Source organism: Aquarana catesbeiana, linkage group LG02 (assembly GCF_042186555.1).
Source record: "Aquarana catesbeiana isolate 2022-GZ linkage group LG02, ASM4218655v1, whole genome shotgun sequence".
NCBI lineage: Eukaryota > Metazoa > Chordata > Amphibia > Anura > Ranidae > Aquarana > Aquarana catesbeiana.
The window spans coordinates 405,718,259-405,732,477 of NC_133325.1; positions in this window are offsets into that span (position 1 = coordinate 405,718,259).

Below are 14,219 nucleotides of genomic sequence, written 5' to 3' on the forward strand. Positions count from 1 at the left end.
CTGTTCAGCCACGCCAATCTTAAATGTGACAGCAGGTGAGAAGGACCCCTGCCCGCTGTCATGGGGGGGGGTGTCATTTAGTGAGGGTGGAGGGGAGGCATTTGCACCATGTTATATGCTACACTGTTACATTTAAGGCATGCTGTGAAAGGTAGGTGTCACAGTTGCTTGTGCTCTAAACAAATTTGTCAAGTCATCAAATGGCTAAAGTCATAACTGATCACATGTACAGCACCATGGCCTCTGAAGATCAAACAGAGGCCAAGATGGCAGCTTCCTTGACTGTAAAGGATAGGAGGGTTTACTTCCACTTCAAGGAGAACACCAGCTACACAATTATCCTTGGAGAACAGGGGGGCCCAGTGCACCATCAATAGCTGGCTGCTTGCCACCAGATAAGGCAGCCAGCTGAAGAGGACCAAGGTGGTCACAAATGCCCATATTATTGAGTGCCTTTATATTTCTAACCTTCATTTGGTCAATATTGTAAACTTGCAACATGACAAGTATGTACATGTAGTTCCCCGCATCTATTATCTTTTGTACCACCACCCCCTCCCTTTAGAATGCAAGCTCTACGAGCAGGGCCCTCCTGTCCCTTCTGTATTGAACTGTACTGTAATTGTGCCGTCCCCCCTCTACATTGTAAAGAGCTGTGTAAACTGTTGGCGCTATATAAATCATGTATAATAATAATAAATTAGTACCAACTATAATAGATGTCATCTTTCACAACAAAATGCCATTTTTGCATCACTTTTCATCTATCAAAATCACATCTGGGCCCACTACTTTGTATCCAAAAGCTTTTTTCATGCCACATTTCTTCTTCTAAATCTCTATTCTGGGCTGGTATTTCCTTATGCACCAAAATAAATTAAACTTACTTACACTAGGTTTATTATGGTGGCACCCTTTGAAGAATGCATAGAATACCCTCATTGTAGAAACTGTAGCACCTTTTTTACGTGGGTCAGTCTTTGTTAATTACCCCAAGCATGCCTTTCAGAACTGGTGCTTCATGTGAGAAGTCAAATTGGATGGAACTCTCAGAGGATACATGACACCTCTCAAGATAAGCACTGAGACCTGTGGGCGAAAACCAGTGTATGTCTGCAGAGAGAAGAATTTGAGCCCCAGACAATCCCACCTGGAGTGCTGCAGGGGGTAGCCTTGGTGCACTGACCAACTGTATGGCCTGGAAGCTTGCAGTGGTGTAAGAAATGGTCCAGACGGAGAAGATGTAAGTGTAGGCGTGTTTCACATTAGGCCCTCAGGGTCTGACACAGAAAGTCTCTGACTCCAGGAATTTGGCCTTACAAGTTTGGTATTCCCCAAGGTTTATGTATCCCTGACATTTTCTTTTACTTGCAGTAGGCCAGTTTCCTGGCAATCCGCAGTTGTTGGACAATTTAAAGGTTCTAACTTTAATGTGGACATCATTGTTTATCGGGTGAATCTTAAATTTGCTCAGCCTGATTATAAAATAGTGAAAGGTGGTCTAAAGGACACAAATATCAAAATGTTGACATCCATCAAGATAAACAAGGCCTGGGTAGCCAAGATTTTCTGCTCCCCATCCCTGGTGCAATAGAATACATGCATCACCATCATCATAATCGCTGGCATCATCATTTGCAACATCAACACCACGATTAGCTCCTGAGGAACAGGCTAGATTTTCCATACTTGTTGCTACTACCAGCTCTGCCACCACCACTTGTAAATGTTCTGTTACCTGGCTATCACCACATGTCATCCTTCCACGTCCTGCAGAGGCACTTTTCTCACATGTCTGATATGTCTTTGATGAATGTGCAAAGAGAACTTTTCTGACTATAACTGGATTCTATAGCATTACCATTTAAAGATCTCTCCAAAGTTGTCTTGCAGATTTGTTTCCGGTCTTCCATAAGTAATTAGGTGCATAGATCTGCTTCCCCTATAGAGATAAGGGTGGACTAGTACTTTCTGCTACGAAGCAATAACTATTTAGACTAGTGTATGTGGATTAGTCAAACATCTATGTGGAATGCTGTTATAGTACCAGTTCCTATGGCAAACTAGCTTGCTTATAAAGTGTAAATACAAAGACATCTCCAAAGCTGAAGATTTACAGATGCATGGTAACATCTAAAGTAATGTGACCCACACCGGAGGTGAGTAAACTATATGTTTGTGCAGGGGTGTTGCTAGGTCTGCAAAAGATCTGGGGCTAGAGCCAATAGCAGCAGTCACCAACCTTTACGCCGGGGTGTGGGTTGTCACTTGCCAACTGATGTGGATTGTCATTTGCCATGCCAGCCAGTGCCACCAAATGTGCATTGACGTTGCATTGGTAGCAGGCTGGTAGCACTGGTCCAATTAGTGAGGGCAGGAGAGTGGTGATGCGGGGCAGGCAGTGAGAGATGATGTCATCTCGCTGCTTCCCGCCGCACCTCCGACATTGAAGCAAGGGGGTCTGGCTGCAAAGTGGAGCTCCACCGATGACAGGAAGCAAGTGACCTCCACTCCACCGCGCTGTGAGGGAGGAAGAGCGCTGATATGTGGCGGGCAGTGAGAGATGATATCATCTCTCTGCTCCCCGCCTCACCTTGCTCCCACATTGAAGGGGCCCGGCTGTGAAGAGCGCTGATGTGGAGCGGGCGGAGAGAGATGTCATCTCTGGTTGCCCACCCGCTCACTTATCTCCTCTCCTCCGCCTGTCTCATGCAGCCAGCCTGCCCGCCACAGCAGCCACAACCGCGACCCGCTGGTTAGGCAGGGACCCTGCGGCAAGAGACTCTGGGCTATGGGCCCCAGATTCGGGGCTATAGCCCCAATAGCCACCCCCTAGCGACGCCCCTGTGTTTGTTCAATGCATGTTTTAGCCCTCCTTAGAAACAGTAAAGGATTTTAGACTCACTCCAGTTGAAAAGGTCCCAAAATTAGATTTAGGAACAGTATACCTCAAAAACATTGGTCTAATTTCTAGTTTACTTTAAATTAATACATTAATAAAATACAGGCAACCAGTATGGAACTATACAATTAAAAAGATAATGCAAACAATGTAACAAAATATCCAAATAAATAACTAAAAAAAGAAAACTTTACTCAAAGTGAGAATAATCATATAACTATTTACAGGAGTTCATACTACTGGGAAACGTTTCCCTTGGAAAACTCAAAAACAACTGTTATATTTCCTCTTTTGGAGCTTATATGTCAAAGACAACTTTATATTTTATCCATTCCTGGTAACTGTGATTGTATTCTCTGTGCCCATCTGAATGATGCATATAGCATGTACCGTTAGACAGCAAGTTTCCCAAAAATGGGCATTCTGCCATCCTTGGGCCCAGCTTTAACAGTAATTGAAGTCCCTCTTTGCTGTATTTCAGTTCAGCTCTCATACCTGTATAACCCTTATGAACCAAAGCATTTTTTACATTTCTGCTATTGGCCTCTTGATTCAGAAATAACTTTGTCATTACTGGGAACGTCACCTAAAAAATTCAGACAAGAAGGCTTTGGATTGTAGAAAAGATATACTGTGCAGTTTAGTGTACATTCTCGACATTCCTTGGTGCTGGGATGAATTAACTCATGTGTGTATGTATAGGAATCACAACATTCATGGCTAGCCAGTCAAGATGACTGAAGATGCCGAACCTGGAAGAAGACCGAGCAAAGTTGTGAGCGCTGATGAGGAAGCTTGAGGATTCACATTACTAGGGGGGTGGTGAGTATTGTGAACTTTAGTTCCACTTTAAGATAACGAGGTAATAAATACATTGCTTCCTTTGGTTTTATTATCTTGCAAAATAATTTTATCTTCTACAGAATCTGTAGACAAAAGGACATAACAAAAATAAAAAAGTGTTTTTTTTACTTTGACCAGTTTTAGTGTTGTTTTTAACTGGTAGGGTTGACTATGCAGATTAAAGGTCACCTCTTCAAAGATGAATGGAGTAAAGCAAATACAATGTGGCAATACTGTTACATTGTACACTCAATACTGCAATGTTACAATTACTGTTCAGAAGCTTTGTTTTTCACAGCAGTGGCTGCATCTGATTGGGAGGGTCTGGTTCATTATAGTAAGCTGGATCGCTGTCAGTGTTCTAATGAGAAAAGTTGGTGTCTGCATCCCTTTAGAAGTATTTAACACTAGGGTGGTACCTCACCAAAACTGAATTTCCTGTAGCAAGCGGTGCCTAAAATTTGACTTGTATCTTGGTGCAGACTTCTGGAAAAATCAGTACTCAAGTAGAAAACTACATTTCTGAGGGGTGTTCTGTATAGCAACAGTGTACAGAATGCCTCCAGGTTACAGAAAATTACAACAACTGCAGATTGAAAAGGAAAGGTCATTTTAAATACAGTAATGTTAAATGATGACATGGCTTGCCGTTTGTATATGATTTATTACTTTATATATTTGTTTTATATATTATATTTTTCCATGAAAGTGGAGTTACACTTTAAATTGTTGTTTGTACATATAAAGCCCTGTGAATTTACAGTTGGGCAAAATTCATAAACCAGTGTAAAGTGAAAATTGTATACAAATATCTAAACAAAGATAACAAAGGAATAACCTAGTAAACTGTTAAAGGGGTTGTAAAGGTAAGTGTTTTTTCACCTTAATGCATCGTAAGCATTAAGGTAAAAAAATACCTGGCAGTCATCGCCCCCCCAGCCCCCCCCAGCCCCCCCCGCTTTACTTACCTGACCCCTGAAATTTCACCTGGCAGAGACGCACTCTTCTTTTGCTCGGGGTTCTCGGCTCGATTGTATAGATTGATAGCAACGCAGCTATTGGCTCCCGCTACTGTCAATAAAATCCAATGACGCGGGTGTCGGGGGGCGGGCCAAGTCCGGCATTCGTGTCTATGGACGCAAACACTGGACTCGGGAGCAAGCCCGCAAGGTAACCCCCAGGGAGCGCACTTCTCCTAGGGGTTATCTGATAAGAGGAGGAGCCGCCAAGGGACCCCAGAAGTCGGTGTTCGGGGCCACTCTGTGCAAAACAAACTGCACAGTGGAGGTAAGTATGATATGTTTGTTATTTCAAAAAAAAAATGCGAACCTTTAAAATCACTTTAGGTTAAAATGGACCACAAAACATAACCGTTTCTCTAAAGCCAGTTCATTATCCAGTAGACGACCACAGCATCATCAACACTTAAAGAGACACTCCAGACTCCCCCCAAAAAATTAAAAGTCAGCAGCTACAAATACTGTAGCTGCTGAATTTTAATATGAGGACACTTACCTGTCCAGGGTAACAGTGCTGTCCTCACTCAAGGCCATTCTTCAGTCGGCTTCAGGTTCATGTGACGGTGTTCTGTTGAGAAATGCCCCCCATTGAAAAGTGCCCGGGCTGAAGGGCGCATGCTCAACGCATGCGCCGTACATAACATCACAACAGCTGATTTTACCATCAGCTGTTGTGACGGCGAGACGGCGCAGGCACACAATAGCCGACAGAATTTATTTTTTCTGTCAGATTGTGCCCCGCGCTCCCCCGTGCTCCCGTGGCGAGTTCATGTCCATGATGGGCGGATTTCTACATGTTGTGGGCGGATTTATGGGCACTTGGGGGCAGAATTACATGTCCAGTGCTGCAAAACAAAACTTTGTGATGGGCGAATTTTTACATTTCTTGTGGGCGGATTTATGGGCACTTTGGGGTGGAATTAGATGGCCAGTGCTGCAAAATAAAAAAAAACTTTGTGATGGGCGGATTTCTACATTTCTTGTGGGCGCCATTTGTGCCCATTAAATGCAGCCACTTGTGCCAATCAAATGCAGCCACTTGTGCCCATCATATGCAGCCATTTATGCCCATCATGAACATGAACTCGCCACGGGGGAAATTCTGTTGGCTATTGTGCGCCTGCGCCGTCTCGCAGAGGCGCACAATGGTAAAATCAGCTGTTGTGATGTTACGAACGGCGCATGCTCCCTTCAGCCTGGGCTTTTTTCGATGTAGGGCATTTCTCGACACAACACCAGCATGTAAACTAAAAGAAACAGGCAGTGAAGCCTTGTGGCTTCACAGCCACATTCCCACTGCGCATTTCGATTGGTGAATGGTCCAGCAGTCTTCTGGGACCGGATGTGTCTCAGAAGGCTGCGGGGGGGGGGCAACTTACAATCCAACCAAAAGTGGGAGCAGGTGCATGTCAAAACCAGGTACCTGCTCCCCCCTCCTCCATAAAAAAAGTGCCAAATCCTAAAGAGGAGTGGGGGGATGCTAACTAACGGAACTTCCCCTTTTGAGTGAAGTTCCGCTTTAACTTATGTAGAAGTAACTAGTTACAGAAAATGAAACATAGCATTTACCATAATGTCACAAGCTTTCCACACCAAGGAATTGAGTTTAAAAATAGACATTCTGGAACTTAGGTTAAAACCTGTATGTGTCCAGCTGAATAATAAATAATGACTGATCTTTAGGGGTTTTTTTTCTATGTTTTGTTTCTGTTTCCATATAATATAGTATGCTTAGTAGAAGACTTAGAACTCTTCTATTTCTATGCATTTTAAAAGTATGAGATGGACCTAGCACTTCCCATTTTTTTTTTTTTTTTTTTTTTTGTCTACAGTTTTAGCACACTGCTATTGTTAAAAATGACATCAATTAGCAAAAGGGAAACACAAAAATTGCTCCAGAGCAAAACTATTTATTTCTTTACTGGAAATTGCATAAAAAAAAAGTGCATGAAATCATCATTGCGCATATATCGATGCATTTTTGTACGTACAGTATGCATATGGGATATGTATAAAACCCACCCCTTGCAGCTATAACAGCTTTAACTCTTCTGGGAAGGCTGTCCACAAGGTTTAGGAGTGTGTCTATGGCAGGGGTCTCAAACTGGCGGCTCTCCAGCTGCTGCGGAACTACAATTCCCATCATTCCTCTGCCTGTGGGAGTCATGCTTGTAACTGTCAACCTTGCAATGCCTGATGGGAATTGTAGTTCTGTAACAGCTGGAGGGCTGCCAGTTTGAGACCTCTGGTCTATAGGAATGTTTGACCATTCTTCCAGAAGCACATTTGTGAGGTCAGGCACTGATGTGGACGAGAAGGCCTGGCTCACAGTCTCCGCTCTAATTCATCCCAAAGGAATAAAAGTGAAGTTCTATCAGGTTGAGGTCAGGCAAGTGCAGGCCAGACAAGTTCCTCCACCCCAAATTGGCTCATCCATGTTTTTATAAACCTTGCTTTGAGCATTGGTGCACAGTCATGTTGGAATGGGAAGGGACCATCCCCAAACTGTTCCCACAAAGTTGGGAGCATGAAATCCATTGTCCAAAACGTCTTGGGATGCAGACGCCGTAAGAGCTCCCTTCACTGGAACTAACAAGCCCAACCCCTGAAAAACAACCCCACACCATAATCCCCCCTCCACCAAATGATTTGGACCAGTGCACAAAGCAAGGTCCGTAAAGACGTGGATGAGCGAGTTTGGGGTGGAGGAACTTGACTGACCTGCAACGTGATAGCCCCAGACAGAGTCCTGACCTCAACCCGATAGAACACCTTTGGGATGAATTATTAGTTGAATATTGGAAGCTTCTTGGATGCAGAGAATACTCTACCGTCATGGAGAAATATCAAAACATGTCTTTTTCATCATGGAACAGGAAGAGAACATAAACGAGTGCATTGAGCATAGATAGGCAATACATCCTGTTATATAATAGATTATAAGAACTATACACTATAATACCACAGCGCCACCTGCTGCATAGATAGGTGTAAAGCATACAGTATTGTTAGTTTATTAACAACTTTACATTACATGCTGTTGTTCTTTCAACACCCCTTCTGTCATATTCATCAATTAATTTGCCTTTGACATATTCCAGTGCCAGTTCCTGCTCAGGTCTGGTTTCTAAAGCATTTATAAAAGCAGTATATGTCTCTGGAAGGCTGCAGAGGAGCAGGGCAACAATATGGTTATCTTTGATGTCCTCTCCAATGTTGCTTAGTTGCTCTATTATCTCTAGCATAGATTTCACGTGGACACACATTTGCTGGCCTTCTGCTAGGCTCATTGTGTACAATTTTCTAAGCAAAAACGGTTTACTATTGAGAACTGAACGCTCATGCAGCTTTTGTAATGTAGTCCACATACCTTTGGTCGTTTTCTCTGTTCCTATGTGGATAAGCTGGTCATCTTCAACTAGTAGGCTTAAGGTTGCTTTTGCTTGTCTATCCTTCCTATCCCACTCCTCCATCTCTCTGTCTGTGGGTCTCTCTGTATTTAGCACTTGCCACAAGTCATCCTTGCTGAGAAACATTTCCAGTTTAAACTTCCATAGCTGGTAATTGACATTGTTCAGCTTTTCAATTGCAAACTTCACATCTGAACTGCTTGCCATCTTTCAGTTACTTGTATACAGTACTCACTGTACTCACTGAGTTGCAGCGTTAGAGAAGAGACTGCGAGCCAGGCCTTCTCGTCCAACATCAGTGTCTGACCTCACAAATGCGCTTCTGGAAGGTCAAACATTCCCATAGACACACTCCTAAATCTTGTGGAGAGCCTTCCCAGAAGCTGTTATAGCTGCAAGGGATGGGCCAACTCAATATTGGACCCTATGGACTAAGACTGGGATGCCATTAAAGTTCATGTGTGTATAAAGGCAGGTGTCACAATAATTTTGACAATATAGTGTATATACAGTATATAGTATACCTTAGTGTGTGTGTCTCTGTCACCCACCATAAAACAAAATATGAAGTAAATGATTTCCTCATATAATACAGTGCTTTCATCATTCTAAAGCCATATCATAGAGTACAAAATAATATACTAATGTGAAAAAAACATGTATAATACACACAAAAATAGTTACAAATCCACATACAAACAGCTTAGTGATAATTAGTGTCCATGTTACACGCCCAGGAATAATAAAGAAAAAGTCCAAGTGAAAAAATGTTGTCTATCTCTACTTAAGATGGGCTAACTCAGCTTGTGTTAAATCCAAGGAAGTGATCCTCCACTATCTGCATGTAGCAATACCACAAAAATAAACTTTACATAGTGTAATATTGTTTAAAAATACATTTATTGTAAACACATCTATGTACTGTACTCGCAATGATACAATGTTATGGTACATATTAAACAAAGAGAGCAACAGCCTCAGCTAAATCCTGCAGCTAGCTGGGCGCTCATTCCTGAACAGAGAAAAGTACCAGCCAGTCAGTGAAGCAGTGCTCCTGGTCTTGCACACTGTTTAGCAAAGATCCACCTGCACTGTCTTGCTTCACCCCCAACATGTTTCGTCACGACTTGTCAAGGGGATATCCGACAGTGCAGACTACACCATTATATATACCTCACATAAGCATCCAGAAACGTGGGCAAATGTGGCACAGTACCTCCTATTCAAAGGCGGTTCTAAACAGGTTGTTTGTGGCATTTTTCTAAAAGCAAAAATAAAATAGTTTTTTTTTTTTAATGCAAACACTCTGAAACTGCAAGTTAAAAAAGTGCATGCATGCACACTTACAGAACTATTAGGAGAATTCATGTTGCTGTGGGCGACAGGTCCATGTACCTGTTGAAAAACAGGTGCATGAATTTGGGGTAAGCACCACCTGTGGAGACCACTGAGACAGGAGAGTCTACATGGCTGTCTATGCAGCTTAGTTCCCTCCCCACAGCTGCAGCTGTCATGCAGGCTATGTGGCAGCCAGGAAGCTTTGTAGCTGGTAGGTGGAGCTTTAAGAGGATTCAGAGACACTACTTCCCCATCAGGTCTACTCCCCTTGTACTTGACTGCAGGCAGTGGGTAGATCCATAGCCAATTGATAGCCTTCTATTGGCTATAGAATCCACCCACTGCCTCCTGCCAATCACAAGAGGAGAATGAACTTGGTGGGGAACTAAGTATTTCAGCTTTTGACCTCCCCCTGGTTCTGGAAGTTTTTAGAAACTTCTAGAAGCTGGAGGGCAGAGGCCAGGAGGGTTGATCTGCATACTTAGGGGAGCTTAGCCAATCCCCGGGCCATGGGCCCATCATGGTGGCTGAGACAGCCCTTAAATATGGATGAGTCATGCTGGCAGGGGAGTCAGGTGGAAGATGGAGTGCTGAGGAGGGGGGCTCTGCCTCAGGCTGGCTTGGGAGGATCCTGACAGCAGTGCGGTTTGAAAAAAACTTACCTAAGAAGCTTCGGGAGCAGGGAGAACAGTGTGAGTAGATCAGCTTGTTCAGGGACTTACAAGGGGAGAGACTGCCACATGTAGCAAGCCTTTCTGGAAGACAGCGTTGTGCTTAATCTATCCTTTCCCTTGCCCTGGGATATCTTCGGAGCAGCCGGATGGGCTGGTGAAGAAGCAGCCAGGTGGGCTGGTAGTTCCTACAGTCAGTAGAGCTGGGATCAGTGTCTACAGGGGAGTTGGAAATACTCCGGAATGCAGCCTACAACACTTTGTGCTGACAATCAAGAAAAGATTTGCTGGATGGCCGCACTCTGAAATAACACCTTTACTGCATAATGTAAATCCATGGATGAGAGAGATACAGCAATGGCAGCTACAACACTTTGTGCTACTTTCTAATTATTGAGCGTTCCTAGTCCTTAAGGGGCTTTTGCATAGTTTATTAAAGACTGTCAGTGTTTGGGAGGAGAACAGTTCTGGAGCGTGTACATAGGGAGTATGTTGTCCCTGTTTTTTTGCAACCAACCTGGGCATCCCATAATTCCTATTCCCCATCCAACTTATTACCCCTAATAAAACAAGAAAAACCAAGCCCAAAGACTATTCCTTGTGTCTGGAGAAAGTGTGAAAAATGCTTGTTGCCTGGATGTTCGGGAGTGGGGATCCCTGTCATCTGCGGGGGTAGTGCTACATGTGGACCACAGCAGCCGCTGTGTAACAATTGACATCAATGGGACTGCTAACGTAGGGGTATACACAAAACCTGTGCATCCCTGTGCTGGCAAATAGGGCACTTCATGGGGCATGTATTAAAAAGCCCCATGTGTATAAGGTCTAAACATCAGGCCAAAAATGGTTGAAGGTTATTTTGCTGAATTGTCGGGTGGGGGGTGGGGGTGGAGCCATCCCTGCTGGGAGAAGCCAGCGATAGCAATAATCGCAGGTAAAACCTGGCATGCTGGTTGTACCCAATTGATCAATTGGAGAAGACAATTGCCCAGAAGAAGGGATTCCTGCATCAACACTGTCTGTGTTGATGGGGGAATCAAGCGTATTCCTTTCCTGCAGCTTGTGGATGCAGGAAATAAATTTTGCCCTGTGTATGGTCAGCCTTAGGCAAGCCATAGATGATTTGATTTTCTTTCCTGCATCCATGGGATGGTTTTACTTCATTACAACCAGCCTGCCCATACATGGATCAAATATTGGCTGGTCCCTGCTGAACAGGTTGAGATTCGATCCATGTATGGCCGGCTTTACTCTATCTCCTCCCAGGTGACCACGCTGGTACATGGATATTGGCCCCTTAGGCAATAGGTGTCAGTAAATTCAACTTGCAGCTTACACAGGGCGCCTTCTACTCACTCATGTGGCCCAACAGATCAGAAGAGGAGCAGGGCAAGAAGCAGCTGCAAGGGTAGGCATTCATTAACTGTTGCATTGCAGAGCATGCGCAGATATCACATACATGTCAGATATTCTAACGCTTCCTCACTTTATCCAAGCTTAAAAAATTGCTGTGTCTAATCTTGGGCTTTAACATTTGAGTAGACAGCTGCTTAAACTGCAGAGTTCTCAATGAGGTAAATGCAACAGTGAAATCTGCTATCTGTCACTGTGCTAAGGATGTAGACTAGAAGTCATTATAAAGCACCCCCTGCTGTATGGTTGAGCTCCTAGTCCTTTGCTTTGATGTGAGCTTGCAAGTAGAGGGTTTGTGGATTCCCATCCTGACTAGTGATACTATCAGACTTTGTTTTTATCTTATTTACCTTACTGCAAGTTTGGTTACTTTGATTTTAATGTTATGCTAACCTTGGGCGGCTCGTTTTCTCCCCTTGATTACCCTATGCACTCTGAACAGCGTGTATGGAAGAATCTCCACTGCTGGCTATTCAGCAGCCATAGTACCCATAAATAATAGAATGCTGTCACTGTTTGGCCGATTAATTTTCCACCCAGCTCAGTTGAATCTTAAACTGTCTTTTGTCAAACCTGCTGGTGCTTGCAGGGCCACCTACAGCTTAAATTTTGGCTGATCAGCCAGAATCAATCAAATGTCGAGCCATCCATGGTCAACTTAAAAGAGATGTATGGGAATTTTTTTTTTTCAGATGCAAACTTACCTAGGTGGATGCAGCATTGGTCCATTGCTGCATCTGTCCCCTGCCGGCTCTAAAACTGAAAACCGAGTGATCAAATAACACCGATCGCTAGGTTCTCTAGGATTCCTGAGCAGAGAGCGGTGACTGTCTCCCCCCCCCCCCCGCTCACTGGAATGCTGGGCTGTGGAGGGGGTGGGAGCTGCCAGCTCAGCCCCCTTAGTGACTCCCTGAGAGGCTGTGCCTGGTGCCGGTCCAGGCATGTGGGTGGATTCCCGACTTCATTGTCACGATCTTGCCTGAGCCTAGACTGGCTCTGTGACGTCAGGCGACAGCGGGCTTCAGCCTGCTGTCTGCTGAAAACGGGTGACAGAAGTGCAGAACAAACTGCACTCCTGTGATCCACAGGAGAAGTACAGCCAAACAAGCTTTGGCTGTACTTCTCCTTTAAGTCTAACAAAATTATTTCACATGTATTTAGCCAGCCAATCTCAGAACCTGTTAAATGAATACACACACTTTATTAGTATAAATGGGGTACTATCAGTACCAGATTTAAACATCCTGCCTCCCTAGGCCAAATGTCTTCTACTGCTCCCCCTCCCTTACCACTGTAGCCAGTCTAGCTGACCATACACTAAGCCTGGTTTCACACATGTGCGGTGCGAATTGAAGCTCAGGTTTCACTGGGGAGATAACAATCTCCTGTTCAACGGATTCATTGCGTTTTGGCTCAGGATTAGAGTGCAGGGAGAGGGGGAGGGGGAGGTGTAGTGAGGAGAAAGAGAAAATCCTTGTTCAGAATGCAATGCATCTGCGAATCAGATGCGTTCCCATAGGAGATAATAGGCTTGTAGTTCGCACCGCAATGCCCAAAAAACGCACACGTTTTTTGTGCAATGCGCAGTGCGAATGCAACGCACATATGTGAACCAGATACATTCATATGAATGTATTTTAAAATGTCCTGCGAATTAGATGCGGTGTAAGCCGCATCTAATTCGCATAGGTGTGAACCCGGGCTAAAAGTTTTTCAATGAACGCTCATATGAACATTCATTAAAAAAAAATGTATTTTTGTTTTTAACGTCAGAATTTGGAGTGAATAGTCTTTCCTGAACAAAAACCGCATTCACTGATTCACTGATTAGATAGTGGAGAAACAATTTCTATCCTGTTTCTTCAAATTTTCTCATCACTGTGGTGGAAATCAAACATTGATTTGATGGTCAGCCTTTATCGGGTTATGCCCACAATTTCCTCATCAGTGATAAAAGTCATCAGAGACCTTGACAAACACATGGCTACTTGATAGAAACTAAAACAAGAAAAATCTAAAGGAAAACAGATTTGCTAACTAGTGCAACCAATGCTATTTGTTATTTCTGACTTCCATAGAATAAAAGATGAGGTTTTGCTTAGTATGAACAACAGATCCTGATTTATTCTTTATTTTGTTTGTATGTATCAGCTCCTGATTTTCTGTTAAAGTGCAGTAAGGATGACATGACAAATTGGACTCTGTCCAAACTCAGGGGTCCAGGACCCTGACAACATCTATACTCCCACTATACACTACAGTGTTCATCCTTGTTTGTCTGGCCTGATAAATTGTATCTCTCACCTTGTGAGAAATTCATCAGGACAAATAAATATCTTTACTGTATAATAGACACACCAAAGAATTGCAATTCGGGGATCATAAAGGGTCAGTGTTTCTGCCCTTTCCTACCTTTTTACCCCAGAGGAACCCTAGAAATAATTTTGAGGTTTCGGGAAACCCCTGCAAAACCAATTTATTGGGGATCAGTGGGGAAAATATGCATACATTGGAAACCAGTAGGAAAAATACCCCCCTACAATAATGCAGGCAGGGCCAGAACAAGGGAAGGGCAAGAGGGACAGCTGCCCTGGGCGCAATGGTTTACTGTAAGGATAGGGGC